Below are 22,060 nucleotides of genomic sequence, written 5' to 3' on the forward strand. Positions count from 1 at the left end.
TTTATGGCATCTATGTTGGAGCCTTATGCTGCGTTTGCAACCAAGTGGGAAGTGGGAATTTACCACTTGAACAGCCCTCTAACTTATAAAAAGCAATCTATTAATATAATTATTTTACTCTATAATTTGTTTACAAGCATGATAGCTGTACTTTTAGTGTTGGTCATTAGCCAATAAGCTACCCAGGAAAATAGGCCATATTAATATATGTAGCCTTGGAAATAAGGTTAATGAACTCAATAACTTGCTAACTTTAGATAACATTCACATATTAGCCATTTCTGAGACTCACTTAGTTCATTTGATGATACAGCAGTAGCAATACAAGGATATAACATCTATAGAAGAGACAGGAATGCTTATGGGGAAAGTGGGACTGAATATATTCAGAGCCATATCCCTGTAATGCTTAGAGAAGATCAAGCTCTCCGCTCAAGAGGAAGCTTCTCACTGTAACCAGTGCCTGTAATCTGGTTCAGGTTATTAATCAACCTACCAGGGTGTTTACAAACACTACAAGAACAAGATAATCCACATGTATTGATCACATTTTTGTATCCGTCCCCTTTGGATGCAGTGATTACAATATAGTAGCTATATCCAGGTAAGCCAAAGTTCCAAAAGCTGGGCCTAAAATAGTGTTTAAGAGAAAAAATATTTATCTTTGACTCTTACGTGGATGATGTTCAAAAATATAAAATATAATACAAAATATAATACAAAATATTTATCTGTGACTCTTATGTGGATGATGTTCAAAAATACAAAATATAATATTTATCTGTGACTCTTATGTGGATGATGTTCAAAATATTTGTTGGTCTGATGTGATTAATGAGGAGCATCCCAGACGCTGCACTTGATGAGTTTATTGATGAACCTGTTAAGAAACGGACTGTTAGAACTGTTAGGCTCCATGGATTGATGAGGAATTGAAAACCTGTATGGCTGAAAGAGACGGAGCAAAAGGAGTGGCTAATAAGTCTGGCTACACATCTGACTGGCTGACTTTTCAAATTGCGAAATGATGTGATTAAACTAAACAAAAAGAAGAAGAAACTGTATTATGAAGCCAAGATCAATGATATAAAGAATGATGGAAAAAATGATGGGCAGAAAGACAAATTCAACTCCATCTTTCATCGAATCAGATGGCTTCATCACAAAACCATTTTAAGTTGCCAATTATTTTAATGATTACTTCATGGATAAAGTGGGCAAACTTAGGCAGGAAATGCCAACAACGAACAGTGAGCCATCGTAATCATGTATAAAAAAACTAATAATGAAAGAAAAGCATTGCAAGTTGGAATTTTGTAAAGTTAGTGTGGGAGAGGTGTAAAAATTACCTGGGGCGGCAGGTAGCCTAGTGGTTAGAGTGTTGGGCCAGTAACCAAAAGGATGCTAGATCGAATTCCTGAGCTGACAAGGTAAAAATCTGTCATTCTGCCCCTGAGCAAGGCAGTGTTCATAGGCTGTCATTGTAAATAAGAATTTGTTCTTAACTGACTTGCCTAGTTAAATAAATACAAAAATAATAATGACAAACCTCCTGGCCTTGACAACTTACGTAGATGGAAAGCTACTGAGGATGGTAGCTGACTCTATAGTCACTCCTATCTGTCATATTTTTAATCTGAGCCTAGAGGAAAGTCTTTGTCCTCAGGCCTGGAGGGAAGCCAAAGTCATTCTGCTACCCAACAGTGGTAAAGTGGCCTTTACTGGTTCTAACAGCAGACCTATCAGCTTGCTGCCAGCTCTTAGCAAACTGTTGAAAAAATTATGTTTGACCAAATACAATGCTATTTCTCTGTAAACAAATTAACAACAGACTTTCAGCATGCTTATAGAGAAGGGCACTCAACATGCACTGTACTGACACAAATGATGATTGGTTGAAAGACATTGATAATAAGAAGATTGTGGGAGCTGTACTGTTAGATTTCAGTGTAGCCTTTGATATTATTGACCATAACATATGGTTGAGAAAACATATGTGTTATTTCTTTTCAACTTCTGCCATATTGTGGATTCAGAGATATCTATCTAATTTAACTCAGAGGGTTTTCTTTAATGGAAGCTTCTCGAATGTCAAACATGTAATGTGTGGTGTACCGCAGGGCAGCTCTCTAGGCCCTCTACTCTTCTCTATTTTTACCAATGACCTGCCACTGGCATTAAACAAAGCATGTTTATCCATGTATGCTGATGATTCAACCATATACATCAGCAACCACAGCTAATGAAGTCACTGAAACCCTTAACAAAGACTTGCATTCTGTTTTGGAATGGGTGGCCAGGTAGTCTTGAACATCTCCAAAACTAAGAGCATTGTATTTGGTACAAATCATTCCCTAAGTTCTAGACCTCAGCTGAATCTGGTAATGAATGGTGTGGCTGTTGAACAAGTTGAGGAGACTACTTGGTGTCACCTTAGATTGTAAACTGTCATGGTCAAAACATATAGATTCAATGGTTGTAAAGATGGGGAGAGGTCTGTCGGTAATAAAGAGATGCTCTGCTTTTTTGACACCACACTCCACAAAGCAAGTCCTGCAGGCTTTAGTTTTATCTTATCTTGATTATTGTCCAGACATATGGTCAAGTGCTGCGAAGAAAGACGTAGTTAAGCTGCAGCTGGCCCAGAACAGAGCGGCACGTCTTGCTCTTCATTGTAATCAGAGGGCTGATATTAATACTGTGCTTGACAGTCTGTCTTGGCTAAGAGTTGAGGCGTCACTTCTTGTTTTATAAGAAACATTAATGCGTTGGAAATTCCACATTTTTTGCATAGTCAACTTACACACAGCACGGACACACACATTTACCCCACCAGACATGCCACCAGGGGTATTTTCACAGCACCCAGGTCCAGAACAAATTTAAGTAAACGTACAGTATTATACAGAGCCATGAGTGCATGGAACTCCCATCTTATATAGTACAAGTGAACAGCAAACCTGGTTTTAAAAAAAAACTAAGAAAGCAACACCTCACAGCACAACGCCTCTCTCCCATGTGACCAGGGCTTTCTCCTATAGAGCTCCATTTTTATGGAATGGTCTGCCTACCCATGTGAGAGAGACGCAGACTCAGTCTCAACCTTTAAGTCTTTACTGAAGACTTATCTCTTCAGTAGGTCCTATGATTTAGTATAGTCTGGCCCAGGAGTGTGAAGGTGAACGGAAAGGCTGGAGCAACGAACCGCCCTTGCTGTCTCTGCCTTGCCGGTTCCCCTCTTTCCACTGGGATTCTCTGCCTCTAACCCTATTACAGGGGCTGAGTCACTGGCTTACTGGTGTTCTTCCATGCCGTCCATGGGAGGGGTGCGTCACTTGAGTGGGTTGAGTCACTGACGTGGTCTTCCTGTCTGGGTTGGCGCCCCCCCCTTGGGTTGTGCCATGGCGGAGATCTTTGTGGGCTATACTCGGCCTTGTCTTAGGACGGTAAGTTGGTGGTTGTAGACATCCCTCTAGTGGTGTGGGGGATGTGCTTTGGCAAAGTGGGTGGGGTTACGTCCTGCCTGTTGGGCCCTGTCCGGGGGTATCATCGGATGGGGCCACAGTGTCTTCTGATCCCTCCTGTCTCAGCCTCCAGTATTTATGCTGCAGTAGTTTATGTGTCGGGGGGCTAGGGTCAGTCTGTTACATCTGGAGTATTTCTCTTGTCTTATCCGGTGTCCTGTGTGAATTTAAATATGCTCTCTCTAATTCTCTCTTTCTCTCTTTCTTTCTTTCTCTCGGAGGACCTGAGCCCTAGGACCATGCCTCAGGACTACCTGGCATGATGACTCCTTGCTGTCCCCAGTCCACCTGGCCATGCTGCTGCTCCAGTTTCAACTGTTCTGCCTGCGGCTATGGAACCCTGACCTGTTCACCGGATGTGCTTGTTGCACCCTCGACAACTACTATGATTATTATTATTTGACCATGCTGGTCATTTATGAACATTTTAACATCTTGACCATGTTCTGTTATAATATCCACCCGGCACAGCCAGAAGAGGACTGGCCACCCCTCATAGCCTGGTTCCTCTCTAGGTTTCTTCCTAGGTTTTTGGCCTTTCTAGGGAGTTTTTCCTAGGGAGTTTTTCCTAGCCACCGTGCTTCTTTCACATGCATTGCTTGCTGTTAGGGGTTTTAGGCTGGGTTTCTGTACAGCACTTTGAGATTTCAGCTGATGTACGAAGGGCTATATAAATAAATTTGATTTGATTTGACCTACTTGTTGTGTATATGTACTGACATGTATGTGGAACTGATAGATGCAAACATACACACACTAAATGTTAATGTTTTTAAATGTATGTAAATTGTAAAGTATTTTGTCTGTAATGTCTTTTTTGTTATATGTCGGACCCCAGTAAGGCTAGCTGTCACCATTGGCGTAGTCTAATGGGGATCCTAATATATCAAATCAAATTCTCAACAAGTTCAAAGCACGTGAATGCATCCAACTAGTATTTACGACTTCACAAATGGTAAATTCCCACCTCCCACATGGTTACGAACGCAGCATTAAACACAAGCTCCAGCATAGATATGGAAAGATAGCACACGTTCTATCCTTGCAAATGAGGTCTTCTGTGACAGCATGGGCAGCTATCTCCCCTTTAAAGTAATACATTTCCTCTACTTCTATGAGTGTTTTGGTCATTTGTAAATAAACTGAACAGGTGTGTACCACCACGGACTGTGCTGGACTGTGTATAGTCTGAAAGGTATAAAGCCACATTGGTGATTTACTGCTACCTGCAGTTATGGAATGTTTTTGTCCAATAATAATCCAATAACCAGGTTTCCAAGTTGCGTTGTGCTTGTAGAGCTGACTAATGATAATGGACTGATGGTGACACACACACACACACAGAGTGCCTGTAGTAATGACAAGCGGCTGATATAGCACACACAGATCTTCAGAACTGCAGAGCTTTCAGAGGCATTCCACACACAGATCTGCAGAGCTTTCAGAGGCGTTCCACAGACAGACCTACAGAACTGTAGAGCTTTCAGAGGCGTTCCACACACAGACCTACAGAACTGCAGAGCTTTCAGAGGCGTTCCACACACAGACCTACAGAACTGCAGAGCTTTCAGAGGCGTTCCACACACAGACCTGCAGAACTGCAGAGCTTTCAGAGGCGTTCCACAGACAGACCTACAGAACTGCAGAGCTTTCAGAGGCGTTCCACAGACAGACCTACAGAACTGCAGAGCTTTCAGAGGCGTTCCACACACAGACCTACAGAACTGCAGAGCTTTCAGAGGCGTTCCACAGACAGACCTACAGAACTGCAGAGCTTTCAGAGGCGTTCCACAGACAGACCTACAGAACTGCAGAGCTTTCAGAGGCGTTCCACACACAGACCTACAGAACTGTAGAGCTTTCAGAGGCGTTCCACACGCAGACCTACAGAACTGCAGAGCTTTCAGAGGCGTTCCACACACAGACCTACAGAACTGCAGAGCTTTCAGAGGCATTCCACAGACAGACCTACAGAACTGCAGAGCTTTCAGAGGCATTCCACAGGCAGAACTGCAGAGCTTTCAGAGGCATTCCACAGACAGACCTACAGAACTGCAGAGCTTTCAGAGGCATTCCACAGACAGACCTGCAGAACTGCAGAGCTTTCAGAGGCATTCCACACACAGACCTACAGAACTGCAGAGCTTTCAGAGGCATTCCACAGACAGACCTGCAGAACTGCAGAGCTTTCAGAGGCATTCCACACACAGACCTACAGAACTGTAGAGCTTTCAGAGGCGTTCCACACACAGACCTGCAGAACTGCAGAGCTTTCAGAGGCGTTCCACACACAGACCTACAGAACTGCAGTGCTTTCAGAGGCATTCCACAGACAGACCTACAGAACTGCAGCGCTTTCAGAGGCATTCCACAGACAGACCTACAGAACTGCAGCGCTTTCAGAGGCATTCCACACACAGACCTACAGAACTGCAGCGCTTTCAGAGGCATTCCACAGAAAGACACATTTGTTCTAATGACATTGACCATGACCATGGCCCATTGTGAACTGGGTAGCACCCTCTGCCATGAGCAGCAGAGAAACATGGCTGAAGAGATTTAACCATCTGAGCAGCAGTTCTAATATTATGTAATCCATCATCGGTACAGGCCTGCACCCACCTGGAATCTGAGGCAGAGGAAAGGACATGGAGTGAATGGATTAATGAATGAATGGGCATATGTATGTATGTACTGCATGTACAGGTAGGTATGAACGTGTATGAGAAAGTGAATGAATGAACAAATGAATGAACAAATTAATTAATATTTAACACGAGGTAATAGCCACTTTTATCCAGTGTTAAATGTGTTGTTTTAATATGTGCGATTGCACCCTGGACTCAAGGCGGGTGTTCCCACATCCAGTCAACCTGTCAGTAATGACTAGACTGCCTTCATCAGTTCCTAACTGTGGACACTAACTTTGTAGTGTATATTCATGGTGAATCTGACATGAATATGTACGATAAGTCTGAACATCTCATTTTGCAACAGGCGCAGTGAGGACTGACCAGTCTTGAGATGGAGAGCTGACTAGAGTTTGGTTTGTGGGATGGAACTGAAGGATTTTGGGTACTGGCCAGCTGGGCTACTAGACTGCGGTTTCTACTAGCCCGGGTAACATTCAGGTCCTAAATCTGCACCATGCAACGTTTATAAAGACAACATTTCACTAGCCAGCCGGGCTAGTTGGACATATTTTCTACTAGCCCAGTCTGAAAAGTACTAGACTCGGGCTAGAGGACTGGCTTCATTTCCAGATCTCACTGATTGCTATTGGCTACATACCAGTGGCTTGACAGTGTAAGCACCCTTGAGTCCCACAGAACAGCTGATAGGGAATATTCTGGAATAAGTCACCCTCTGATTTGAGGTTTGTGTGTGTGTGTGTGGACCTTCAACTCTGTACGATGTAACTGTAAGGCAGAAGTGCACTGAACATGAACTCTGTCAGTGCGCTTCTGCCTCTATTGTTTAATTGTCATGCTCCTACTAACAATAATAAGAAACTATGGAAATAATTTTACCCTTAGCTGAAAAACAAAAGCAATTCTATTTTTAAAAATGTATACCATTACAACGACACAACACGCTTACAGAACTAAGAGGGAAACAAAGGACGGGGTGCGTGGGGGAGGGGGACTGAGGGCAATCTGATGTTATGGAAGGCCCTCCTACTTCCCGCCCCAGTGATTGGCCTTCTGCTTTTGAACAGCATTTGTTTCTCTTCTTTCCCAGTACTCTCCTCACCTCCTATCTGAGCCCAGCTAATCTCCAGAACAGGGAGGAATACAACTTGATTGAACTTCCGCACAAAGATGATTATTACTATTATTCCAATGCAAATATTTGCACTAAAGGGTGAGTTACTCTGTTATGCCTGAAGGTGATTGGCTCTTCTGGGCAGGTCATTTATTGTAGAGCACGTTGACTTTGCCGGTTGTCCTGATTAGTAAGTGGTTGGCTTGCCTTTTAGCCTGACAAATATTGCTCTCTGTGTTGCAGGTAGTGGGACAATTCAGCTAGCATTCAATTCAACTTTTTCTTATACTTGTGGTCAAAAATCAAAACTTTTATGCGGAAATAGTGCAGTGATATGTCAATTAGCAATCCCTCGCATAATATGGAGGGTATTGTTGATTCAATAGCAGAATCCTGGACGGACTGCTTTATCCTTATTCTTTAACTCTCTCTCTTTCTCTCTCTCCCTCTCCCTCTCACACACACACACACACACATGCACAAATGTACACACACATATGCAACCACGCACATACACACGCACACTCACACACACTCCCTGTGTGCCCATACATGTAATCAGAGCCTGGCAGTGGCCCATGGAAATCTCATCAGCAGGTGGGATGCGACAGTGTGTGTGAGACTTTTGATGGTGGTGAAGGCCTGTGAGGCGTGAAGGGGGCGTATGTGTTTGGGGCAGAGGGTCAAGGACAGGTTGGGGTGGTGGGGGTGGCTCTCTGAGCCATGCCATGTGGATAGAGGAGGGTGCTAGTCAGCAATGGCATGTACAAACAAAAACACAGAGACACACACTCTCTGTCTGAGACAGAACGTGCCTCGACTCCGGATGACAGGATGAAAGCCAGGTCAGACAAGGTTTAGATAGGGAAAGAGGTAAAGATGTGTGATTAAAAAAGACAGTGTTCTCTCAACCATTGTGTCAGTATACAACCTGAATATGTACCTCTGAGATGAATATACCAGCAATGCACAGCCTGTCAGTACAGAAAATAATACCATTTTAAATTACAGTCAGAGCCTTTTAAAGGTGAGATCCAAGCACAATAGCACTGCATACAAAACAGGTTCTGTCGAATTTCAGAAGCAGCTCTGAGTCTATACATTTTGATATGTACCTGTACTGCTACTGTCTTGAATGCTTGTGTGTGGGTGGGCAGGGCCGGATCCAGGGATAAGGGGCCTAAGTTGTTGGTTAGGGCCCCCGGCCGCTAGTTTTCTTTTTAGGAACTCAATCTGGGTCTCAACTTACTACTGAGAGTAAGAATAGTAGAATACACCAGGTGCAATTTGAAATTTGGTTGTGTCAGCAATTTTTTCTCTTGTTGTCGGTCACTGACAGTCGCTCAATTAGCCATGCCAGCAAATGTTTAGATTGGTAGTTAGTCTAGCCAGCTATCTAAACTTGTAGTAATCATTGCCGAATACTGACCGGGCAGGCAGGGCACATGCCCAGGGTCCCTGACCTCCAGGGGGCCTCTATGATTTTGTTAATCATTCTCACTCACATATTCTATTTACATGGAATAAGTCATTACAAAATGTATAGAATTGTTGCAAATTAGCTTTCAAACTGCAGAAATTTCTCTCCACCCCATGGCAAAATGAGTAGAATTGCATGACGATTTTATAAAATTGCTTAGTGTTCTTGCTTTGAAACTGTAACATTTTCCAACTAGCTCTCACAGTTTCACGTCAGAATTAGACATTCATTCATGTTTCTCAAACGTCAAATTTCTAAGTTGTTGCAAATGTTACATTTGGAAATGTTGAAGATGAAGTTTATTCATTAACCTTAAGGTTAGACATTAACTCGGAATGGTTAGATGTTAACCTTAACCTGTTTGGGATAGGGGGCAGTATTTTCACGGCCGGATAAAAACGGACCCGATTTAATCTGGTTATTACTCCTGCCCAGAAACTAGAATATGCATATAATTAGTAGATTTGGATAGAAAACACTCTAAAGTTTCTAAAACTGTTTGAATGGTGTCTGTGAGTATAACAGAACTCATATGGCAGGCCAAAACCTGAGAAGATTCTATATGGGAAGTGCCCTGTCTGACCATTTCTTGTCCTTCTATAGCCTCTCTATCGAAAATACAGGATCTCTGCTGTAACGTGACATTTTCTAAGGCTTTCATTGGCTCTAGGAAGGCGCCAGAACGTGGAATGATAGCTCTGAAGTCTCTGGGCAAAAAACAGCAGGGGTTTTGGTGAGTGGACCTTCGGAGGACAATGACACTGAGGCGCTCGTGCATGTGACGACTCCATTTTTTTCTTTTAGTGTTTGAACGGATACAACGTCTCCCGGTTGGAATATTATCGCTATTTTACGAGAAAAATCGCATAAAAATTGATTTTAAACAGCGTTTGACATGCTTCGAAATACGGTAATGGAATATTTAGAATTTTTTTTGTCACGAAACGCGCCGGCGCGTCAACCTTCGGATAGTGACTTGAACGCACGAACAAAACGGAGCTATTTGAATATAACTATTGATTATTTCGAACCAAAACAACATTGATTGTTGAAGTAGAAGTCCTGGGAGTGCTTTCTGACGAAGAACAGCAAAGGTAATCCAATTTTTCTTATAGTAAATCTGAGTTTGGTGAGTGCCAAACTTGGTGGGTGTCAAAATAGCTAGCCGTGATGGCCGGGCTATGTACTCAGAATATTGCAAAATGTGCTTTCACCGAAAAGCTGTTTTAAAATCGGACACCGCGATTGCATAAAGGAGTTCTGTATCTATAATTCTTAAAATAATTGTTATGTTTTTTGTCAATGTTTATCGTGAGTAATTTAGTAAATTCACCGGAAGTTTTCGATGGGTATGCTAGTTGTGAACAAAACATGCTAATGTAAAAAGCTGGTTTTTGATATAAACATGAACTTGATTGAACAAAACATGCATGTATTGTATAACATAATGTCCTAGGAGTGTCATCTGATGAATATCATCAAAGGTTAGAGCTGCATTTAGCTGTGGTTTTGGTTTTTGTGACATATATGCTAGCTTGAAAAATGGGTGTGTGATTATTTCTGTCTGGGTACTCTCCTGACATAATTTAGTGTTTTGCTTTCGCTGTAAAGCCTTTTTGAAATCGGACAATGTGGTTAGATAAAGGAGAGTCTTATCTTTCAAATGGTGTAAAATAGTCATATGTTTGAGAAATTGAAATTATAGCATTTTTAAGGTTTTTCGTATTTCGCGCCAGGCGCTACCATTGGATATTGGTGAGGCGCCTACCTGTGTGGTAAAATCCTGCTGTTGCAGAGGCTGTCCCTCACAATTTCTTCCCTCCCTCCCTCCCTCCCTCCCTCCCTCCCTCCGCCTCATACACCCTGATCCATACTTCTCCTTCCTTCCTCCTCTTCCCAGCTCACCAGTAGCTCCAGCTCTGCAGATGGTCCCTCTGTTGGCAGTCCGGTATCACAGCAGCTCAGTCCCCTCTCGCACACACGCACGCACACTTGCGCACACACACACACACACACACACACACACACACACACACACACACACACACACACACACACACACACACACACACACACACACACACATACACACACGCACGCACACACGCACACACACACACACACACACCACACTAGCAGCCAGCCTCTTGGCAGTGCAGTATTCATGCAGGGAGGATTGATGGTTGTGTCCATATGTGTCCATAAAGCCACTGATAGGGATACAGAGGCCACAACATGGTTGTGTGTGTGTGGCGTCCACACGTGTGTGTGTGTGCCAGAGAAAGAGAGATGGTCATAAAAGTGTTATTGTCCTAAATCCCCCGGCTGTGTTCACAGCACTACCATAGAGTCTAGTTCACATCAAAATCAAAATGTATTTTTTACATGCGCCAAACAGTGAAATGCTTACTTAGAAGCCCTTAACCAACAATGCAGTATTAAGAAAAATAAGTGTTAAAGTATTTACTAAAATAAACTGAAGTAAAAAAAAAGAATTCTCTGTTATTGTCCTAAATCACCAGTCTGTGTTCACAGCATTAACATAGATTAGTTCACACCAAGTGTCAATTACTTCATCTCAACAGATGTGAAGGTGATTCACAGCAACTGGCTTCGCTACCGAAGCAATCTCACTATGAGGTGCTCTTTCTTGCAGTGCTGAGAGTACTGATGTCAAGTGGAATACCTGTGAATGTGTGTGTGTGTGTGTGTGTCGTGTATGTGTGTGTGTGTGTGTGCATGCGTGTAGGCATGAACACACACACACACACACACACACACACACACACACACACACACACACACACACACACACACACACACACACACACACACACACACAGAGAGTTTTATATCCAGCAGAGTATCACCCAGGAAGGGCTGCTGGGGGAAGAATAGAACAGCCTAGTTTCTCTAATCCTTTTGATACCAGATGACACATACTTTACCACCAGTCAGAGAGGAAATCTGAGGAAGCATGATCAACATCTCAAATGGTTGTGTCAGATTTCCTCTCTGACTGTGTGTTACAGTATGTGTCATTCCCCATATAGTGCACTACTACTAGGTCAGATTCCTATAGAAGGGGTTAGCTGACAACGTCACCAGAACAATGCTCAGGCTTCAATGGGGCAGAAGGTCGTGTGTTGTTGTGATTCTGGATGGCCACATAGCTAGCAACAATGACAAAGAAGCTGCCATGTGAGGAATTGCAGGTGACTTATTTCAGCTCATATTATCTGATTATTGATATGCTAATATGGCAAAACTTTGCTAGCTAGCTAACCAACAAATGTAACGATGTATTTGAGAGACAACAAGTGCTCATTGTGCAAATGTATTTATGTTTTCAATAAACATTGGAGACGAAATATAGTTTCCATGTTGTCAACAATCTAAACCAACCCAGTCTGTGCTGCCCTATAGTTGACATGTTGCCAACAATGATCCCTTATTGATGTCACTTGTTAAATCCAATTCAATCAGTGTAGATGAAGGGGAGGAGACAGGATAAAGAAGGATTTTTAAGCCTTGAGACACTTGAGATATGGATTGTGTGTGTGCCATTCAGAGGGTGAATGGGCAAGACAAAAGATTTAAGTGCCATTGAACAGGGTATGGTAGTAGGTGCCAGGCACACTGGTTCATGTCAATAACTGCTTTTTCACGCTCAACACTTTCCTGTGTGTATCAAGAATGGTCCACCACCCAAAGGACATCCAGCCAACTTGACACAACTGTGGGAAGCATTGGAGTCAACATGTACCAACATCCCTGTGGAACGACACCTTGTAGATTCCATGCCCCCAACGAATTGAAGCTGTTCTGAGGGCAAAAGGGAGGGTGCAACTCAATATTAGGAAGGTGTTCCTAATGTTTGGTATACTCAAGGTATGTTGCTCCCTATTACCTATCTAGTGCACTACCTTTGGCCAGATCCATATGGAACCACATGAGGCTCTGGACAAAAGTAGTGCACTAATGACTAGGGTGTCATGAGATTTGACCAATGGCCATCATCTCATCTGTCACCAATTTCATCACAGAGACTTAGAAGTCCTGGCAAACTGTGGTTGTGTCCCAAATGCCACCCTATTCCCTATGCAATGCACTACTCTTGACCATAGGGCTGTGGTGAAAGGTAGTGGACTATATAGATGATAGGGGTACCGTTTGGGACGCACACCTGTGCCTCATTGAAACATGTATGCATATCCCATCAGATGCTGGACATGTCATCTGTGCATATTTTACGCCAATATCTCCTCTAAAGCCACAGGGAGAGAGATGAGGCAGCCCTATTGAATTATTCAGAGCTACTCCATTTCAATATCTGGAATGCTGTTTATTTCTATTCAACAGGCTGAACAGGATTTGCCGGCACAGGTTGTCGACTCTCCACAAGGCAAATATTTTTTTAAACTGTCCTCATCAGGGTTAAAACCTAGCTGAGGGGAAATGTCACATACACACACACAGACACACACACACACGCACCCACACACACACAAAAGCAGAGCCTCAGCATGTTCTCTGTCTATCTGTCTGGTGTACTGAAGAGAGCAGAGACATCAAATGTTCTCCGTCTCAGAGATATGCCCCCTTTTTTTGAAAGCACTCTGTTCTGATCTAGATGTGAAGTTCATGTGGGCCCAGAGAGTGTTAAATAGTGCAGAATACTGCATAAATAGTGCAGAATACTGCATAAATAGTGCAGACTGTATTAGGCCTTGCAGCTCAGCTCAGTCTCTTCCACTTTCTATCTTCTGCTCCTCTCTCGCCTACCTATCTCTGTCTATCCCCTGCATATCTCTTTCTTCCTCTCTCGTTCTATCTTCTGCCCTTCTCTCTTCCAGTCTACACCCTGCTACTCTCTCTCTTCCCCCCTATATCTTCTCTCTTTCTCTTTCTCTCTCTCTAATGAGCTTATCCACGCTAACTTCATTATGGCCTCATCTTATCATAATCTCACTTCAGGCATCAGAGTCAATTCATTTCCCCATACACATGAATGGCATATGGAGCCTAGTAAAGCCATGGATAAGATGGAAGATGTTTTGTCAATATTTCTCCCAACTGATGTTATGTTGTGTGTTGAGGTGTTAATGATGCTCATCACACAGACATCACACACGCCTCAAACACCGGAGGTGGTCCTAAAGCTCACCCTCAATTCTTACCTAAAAGAAACACACGAGTGTTGACACTTTCTGGGGCGGTTTACCAAACACAGATTACATTTTAGTCATTTAGCAGACACTCTTATCCAATGTAACTAGGGTTAAGTGCCTTGTTCAAGGGCACATCGACAGATTTTTCAATTCGACCTCTGGGTTACCGGTCCAAAACTCTTAACCGCTAGGCTATCTGCAGCCTAGAATGATCCTAGACAAAATGCATTTTCAACTGAGATTGCTTTTTAGGCCAGCGCCTAATTTGTGTCCGGGAAATCTTTGTCAAAGGAGAGAGACATTTTCTCATTTTAATGGATGTTTGAAGCAAAGCTACACACACTGAGTTTTGCCATTGCAGTTGCAACCCAAAATGTTATTGTACCACTCTCTATGTATAGCTCTCTATCACAGCAACCTGTTGAACAGAGCATTACTTTCCTCATCTCACAGTACCATCCTAGGGCACAATGATCACTCTATTCCTATAGGGGCCCTTGGAAGTAAAGACCCCTGGACCTCTTGGGAGTATAAACCAGCACACAAGGGATTATGGGTTCTAGCATTGAGACACACACACACACACACACACACACACACACACACACACACACACACACACACACACACACACAATCTCTTTCTCGCTCCTCTCTCTCTCTCTCTCTCCTCTCTCTTTTCCCTCTCGCTCTCCTCTCTCTCCTCTCTCTCTCAATTCAATTCAATGTGCTTTATTGGAATGACGTAACAATGTACGTTTTGCCAAATCATACTATGGAGATTAAGTGATATATTTACAATATTAGATTTTTTATTGAATATCTACATAGGCGTACAGAGGCCCATTATCAGCAACCATCACTCCTGTGTTCCAATGGCACGTTGTGTTAGCTAATCCAAGTTTATCATTTTAAAAGGCTAATTGATCATTAGAAAATTGCAATTATGTTAGCACAGCTGAAAACTGTTGTCCTGATTAAAGAAGCAATAAAACTGTCTTTCTTTAGAATAGTTGAGTATCTGGAGCATCAGCATTAGTGGGTTTGATTACAGGCTCAAAATGGCCAGAAACAATTAACTTTCTTCTGAAACTCGTCAGTCTATTCTTGTTCTGAGAAATTAAGGCTATTACATGCGAGAAATTGCCAAGAAACTGAAGATTTTGTACAACGCAGTGTACTACTCCCTTCACAGAACAGCGCAAACTGGCTCTAACCAGAATAGAAAAAGGAGTGGGAGGCCCCGGTGCACAACTGAGCAAGAGGACAAGTACATTAGAGTGTCTAGTTTGAGAAACAGACGCCTCACAAGTCCAACTGGCAGCTTCATTAAATAGTGCCCACAAAACACCAGTCTCAACGTCAACAGTGAAGAGGCAACTCCGGGATGTTGGCTTTCTAGGCAGAGTTACAAAGAAAAAGCCATATCTCAGACTGGCCAATAAAAATAAAAGATTAAGATGGGCAAAATAACACAGACACTGGACAGAAATTTGACCAACTCGGGACATTTTGTTAGTCCCCATGAGGTCAAATGGTATTTCTAGGGGGTTTAGGGTTAAGGTTAGAATAGTTAAAGTTTATTTTTGTTATTTAACCTTTATTTAACTAGGTAAGTCTGTAAGAACAAATTCTTATTTACAATGAAGGCCTACCGAAAGGCAAAAGGCCACCTGTGGGGATGGGGGCTGGGATTCAAAATTCAAAATGAATAAATATAGCAACACAACATGGTAGCAGCACAAAACATGGTACAAACATTGGGCACAGACAACAGCACCATGGGCAAGAAGGTAGTGACAACAATACATCACACAAAGCAGCCACAACTGTCAGTAAGAGTGTCCATGATTGAGTCTTTGAATGAAGAGATTGAGATAAAACTGTCCAGTTTGAGTGTTTGTTGCAGCTCGTTCCAGTCGCTAGCTGCTGTGAAAAGAGGAGCGACCCAGGGATGTGTGTGGTTTGGGGACCTTTAGCAGAATGTGACTGGCAGAACGGGTATTGTGTGTGGAGGTTGAGGGCTGCAGTAAATATTTCAGACTGGGGGAGTGAGGCCTAAGAGGGTTTTATAAATAAGCATCAACCAGTGGGTCTTCAAATCAAATCAAATCAAATGTATTTATATAGCCCTTCGTACATCAGCTGAAATCTCAAAGTGCTGTACAGAAACCCAGCCTAAAACCCCAAACAGCAAGCAATTCATGTGAAAGAAGCACGGTGGCTGGGAAAAACTCCCTAGGAAAAACTCCTGAGAAAGGCCAAAAACCTAGGAAGAAACCTAGAGAGGAACCAGGCTATGAGGGGTGGCCAGTCCTCTTCTGGCTGTGCCGGGTGGATATTATAACAGAACATGGTCAAGATGTTAAAATGTTCGTAAATGACCAGCATGGTCAAATAATAATAATCATAGTAGTTGTCGAGGGTGCAACAAGCACGTCCGGTGAACAGGTCAGGGTTCCGTAGCCGCAGGCAGAACAGTTGAAACTGGAGCAGCAGCATGGCCAGGTGGACTGGGGACAGCAAGGAGTCATCATGCCAGGTAGTCCTGAGGCATGGTCCTAGGGCTCAGGTCCTCCGAGATAAAGAAAGAAAGAGAGAAAGAGAGAGAGAATTAGAGAGAGCATATTTACATTCACACAGGACACCGGATAAGACAAGAGAATACTCCAGATGTAACAGACTGACCCTAGCCCCCCGACACATAAACTTGCGACGGGTATACAGAGATGACCAGTTTACAGAGGAGTATAGAGTGCAGTGATGTGTCCTATAAGGAGCATTGGTGGCAAATCTGATGGCCGAATGGTAAAGAACATCTAGCCGCTCGAGAGCACCCTTACCTGCCGATCTCCGTAATCTAGCATGGGTAGGATGGTCATCTGAATCAGGGTTAGTTTGGCAGCTGGGGTGAAAGAGGAGCGATTACGATAGAGGAAACCAAGTCTAGATTTAACTTTAGCCTGCAGCTTTAATATGTGCTGAGAGACGGACAGTGTACTGTCTAGTCATACTCTCAAGTACTTGTATGAGGTGACTACCTCAAGCGCTAAACCCTCAGAGGTAGTAATAAACACCTGTGAGGAGAGGGGCATTCTTCTTAACAAACCACATGACCTTTGTTTTGGAGGTGTTCAGAACAAGGTTAAAATTTACATTTAAGTCATTTAGCAGACGCTCTTATCCAGAGCGACTTACAAATTGGTGCATTCACCTTATGATATCCAGTGGAACAACCACTTTACAATAGTGCATCTAAATCTTTAAGGGGGGGGGGTTAGAAGGATTACTTTATCCTATCCTGGGTATTCCTTAAAGAGGTGGGGTTTCAGGTGTCTCCGGAAAGTGGTGATTGACTCCGCTGTCCTGGCGTCGTGAGGGAGCTTGTTCCACCATTGGGGTGCCAGAGCAGCGAACAGTTTTGACTGGGCTGAGCGGGAACTGTGCTTCCTCAGAGGTAGGGAGGCGAGCAGGCCAGAGGTGGATGAGCGCAGTGCCCTTGTTTGGGTGTAGGGCCTGATCAGAGCCTGAAGGTACGGAGGTGCCGTTCCCCTCACAGCTCCGTAGGCAAGCACCATGGTCTTGTAGCGGATGTGAGCTTCAACTGGAAGCCAGTGGAGAGAGCGGAGGAGCGGGGTGAAGTGACAGAACTTGGGAAGGTTAAGGGCAGAGAAAGCTTGTTGGACACTAAGAAAGCTTTTTTGTAGAACACAAAATCCGGGGAGGGGCCAGCTGAGTATAAGACTGTATCATCTGCATATAAATGGATTAGAGAGATTCCTACTGCCTGAGCTATGTTGTTGATCCAGTACTTCTTGGGGTTAGACCCACAGAGAGAGAACTACTCCTTAAAGTAACTAACTTTGGCCTTCCGGATAGCCTGAGTGCACTTATTTCTCATTTGCCTGAACGATAGCCAGTCAGCCTGAGTATGCGTGTGCCAAGCCTTTCCCCAAATGCAATTCTTGAGGTGGAGTAACTCTGCAAGATCACGATTGAACCAGGGGCTGAACCTGTTTTTAATTCTCATTTTCTTTATGGGGGGCGGGTTTGTTAACAATACCACTGAAAATATCAAAAAAGAAGGTCCAAGCGTCTTCGACAGAGGGGATCAAGCTGATTCTATACCATTTTACAGAGGCCAGGAAGGCTTGCTCATTGAAGTTTTTTTGCAAGCGTCTATGACAAATCAGGACAGGTCGTTTCACTGAGCAGCCATTACGAACACAGGCTGTAAAACAGTGATCACTAAGGTCATTAGAAAACACCAGACTGATACCTATCAGGATTATTTGTGAGGATAACATCGAGGAGAGTAGCCTTTTCTGGGTGTTTGGAGTCATACCTTGTGGGATTGGTAATAATCTGAGAAAGATTTAGGGAGTCCCATTGCTTTAGGACTTGGTCAGGTGGTTTAAGCATGTCCCAGTTTAGGTCACCTAGCTGGACAAATTCAGACTTAATGTAAGGGGCCAGGAGAGAGCTTAGGGCAGGTAGGGTACAGGCCGGTGCGATGGAGGATGATAGCTCTTTGTTGACTTTTGCTGGGTGCTATTTGAAAGTTTAATGCTTAAAACCAGCAAATCAAATTGTTTGGGGACAGACTTGGTGGAGACAACCGAGCACTGAAGGTGATCCTTGGTAAGATTGCCACTCCCCCACCTTTGGAAGATCTGTCTTGACCCAAAAAAATATAACCAGAAAGGTTAACATCAGTAATCAAAACACTCTTCCTTAACCATGACTCAGTAATGACCAACACATCTGGATTGGAGCTGTGAACCCACACGTTCAATTGATCCATTTTAGGTACTGTAATAAGCTTCTAGTGTTAACATGCAGAAAACCCAGGCTTTTACGAGAGCAGAAATCAGTGAAGCAGATATCAGAGCACAAGTCAGAATTGGGGCTAGCAGCTGTAGATGGGTCAGGGTGTACATGCACATTCCCAGATATCATCAACAATCAAGGCACAGCATCAGACAAGGAGAGCTCTGCAGTGCTGATTTATGACGTCTGAATGTGCATCAGATGGCAACAAGATCATATTGTACAGCAATTTCATCAGGTAACATGAATACAAAGCCGCGAGAGATGGTTAGATTAGGATGGGAGGCCAAAAGTCTGTGTAACCAATAGAGAGTCAGAGTCTCAAGTGTGGGAACAAACATAGTATGTCCCATGGTTGGGTAAAGAACGTTTATAGACAACAAAGTATGCAGGAGTCATGAGGCAAAGAGCAAAATAGCAAAATGCACAAGAAAAAAATAAAATATATAACGTCTTGGGGCTAGCCATTGTAAGTTGTGGGGGTACTGTACCAGACAGGGGGAGACAGGCCAGGGCAGACAGTGAACAGAGAGGGGTGAGTGTGGTGGAGGTACCTGTTGCGAAGAAAAAGGTCAAACGCTTCGTTAAAGCCAAGCCCACTCAAAATCGGAAAAGTCAATCTGCTTCCACCTTGAACAGAAATGGCAGATCACGTCGTTGCGAACGACCACTCCACTTTGTGGGGAATATGTCCACTAACCACGAATCAAAACGGCCATACCTGGAAACAGTCCTGGAGGACTGCCTAACTTGTCATGCGCTAATGGATTCGGGTGCGACAATATCACTCATCTCTCAAACATTGTTTGATGATCTCAAAAGGGCTTTGAAGCCAACTAAACGTTGGTTAAAAGTGGAACGATGCGACACTAAACTTCGAGGGGTCACTCAGACAACCTCGCCTCTCACATTGAGAGACATGCTGAAACTACACTTCCAGGACGTATCGCTCGTTCACCCTGTGTATGTTACCAGCCTCGAAACTGTACCCCTGCTACTTGGAGCAGACGATGGATCGGTTACTCCCATTGATGGATTGGAAAACCAACCAGGTATGGTCACAGGCCACGGTGCCTTCTCCACTGACCACCCTGTCTTCCCCTAACGCTAGCTGCAACGCAGTCCGTCACGAGGGGTATCTGTCGAAAGCACCCCTTGGGAAAAAGACGTTTAGAAACCTCTTGGTACAGAATCCGATCCACGGAGATAGTACGATATCTCGACACATTCCATCAGCCGACCATTCTTTTCATGATTTCGAGCCAGCTGTCTCTGTGAATAAGCAACTTCCCTCCTCCTTGCAGTCGTGCAATACGATAGTTGAGATGAACTTCTCTTGCCCTTCGGACAATTCCGCAAGCACTGCGGCCGTCTCAGCAAGTAAAACATTGATGCACAGAGTATACTATGCTTCCGATGATACACCTTCCGCTTTGTTGGGGACTGTCACCCCTTACAATGACACTAATGGCGTCAGTCCAGCAACTGACCCGATGACTCCCACTGTTGAAACACTTTGCGATATCACAGACCGATATCCTCATCTCAGTTCGCAGGTAATGAAGAGGTTGCCACACGCGGACGCGGTGGGGACTGACATGCCTCGACAGCCACTGAGCGTTTTGCAGCACAAACACCAGGAGATTTGGTTGAAAGGTTACAGCCATTCTCATAACAACGCGGCCGCTGAAAACTCGTACGTAGGGTCCGATCTTCTTGTTTGCGCATCGGACACCAACACCACCCTCTGGTGGGGGGGTCCCAAGGCACAAAGGGGGGAATAGTAGCCCAGACCCATGATGAGCCTCATCGAGGCCGGTGGGGGGGGTCAAGACTACGGACAACACCGTACGAGGCCGCCAGAGCATAAATCAAATCTAGTTGTAAACTCTCCTATGAGAACAGTGAGGAGCAGACAGGCCCCTAGACGGGGATTATCTTAGAAGACATCTAAGATAGTACTGAGGTGTACCACACTGGTCGTAAAGGAAGTCCAGTGGACTTGTCCACCTCCAAAACAAATGGCATCAATAGTCATTCCTTGCCATGTGTAGGTTCAACTACAATACAACTAGTAAAATGCTCCAATCATGTGTTCCGGTAGATAATATTTCAGAATAAATCGGTAGGACAACTGGACCCCTTGAGTACCAGTACTAGCAACAGTCAGTCCAGCAACACTCAGTAAGAGGATTAGTAACCTCACAAGTTAAATTGCTATTGATAATAGCAACATAGGAGTCACTCAGAGTGCAACACGGGGAAGGGAATCTCCATTGCACTCTTCCAATGGTTAACACACATGTCACTAATAAATAGGACCCTCCATTCAGGAGGAAAATTATTAGAAGTCATGAACCATGATCACACCACGTATGACTTGTCCAATACTTAAAGAGTACTTCCGTCGTGAGGTTAGCTCCTCCGTGGATAACATAGCTATGAAATAGACTTCATACCTATCGCCACTACAATAGTGGAAGACACAGTGACTTGTAGAAAAACTACTACAGACTCCCTTGACACCATTTCTGACTGACCTCCAGGCATTGACCTGAAAATTACCTGACTACGTCAGACTCATTCTGAACAAGTTGTAATCTGCCCGGATACTTGGTTTTCTTCCCTTGACATGCGCGCATGTGTAAGGATAAGCGCACATGCACAACGGAACATCCAATTAGGATTTATGCTAGGACCACTTAAGGGCCCAAGCAATATACCAGCCTTAGTAAAGTTGAACATTTACTTCTAAGCCTTTGACTCTACAGCACTCACCAGTTTTCTTCCCAGAAGTCCGTAGGTCATACCTGTAGACTGCCCAAAACTAGTGCATTACAGCTGTAGACATCATATAGTTATCAACTTAGGATAGCGCCTAAGCAACACACCAAGTAGGAAAAACCCTAGATATGGCATTAGAGACAATGCCATGATAATCATTTTGCCAGAACATTGGACGTATATAGAATACAGTCCAATTAGATTATTTTTTTTGTGTGAGAACAATATTTTGTATATTTTTTGTTTTGTTTATGCTTTCATTCCTTTTCGGTTCAGTTCCTTTGACACATAGGAAGTGATAGAGCCATAAACAAAGTCCCCATACAACCATCACTTAGTGCCACAACGCCGCTCATTGGGGAATGAATGTAATTATATATATTTCATGAGTGTGTGTGCGTTGTTAACATCTGCCTAAGTTACTGCCAGATCTTCCAGTCTGGACGACGGGTCCGGAACGGCGACCCCAAATCCGGACACCCACGGCCTATCCTTGTGGCGGCATGC

Source organism: Salmo trutta, chromosome 12, assembly GCF_901001165.1.
Source record: "Salmo trutta chromosome 12, fSalTru1.1, whole genome shotgun sequence".
Taxonomy (NCBI): Eukaryota; Metazoa; Chordata; class Actinopteri; order Salmoniformes; family Salmonidae; genus Salmo; species Salmo trutta.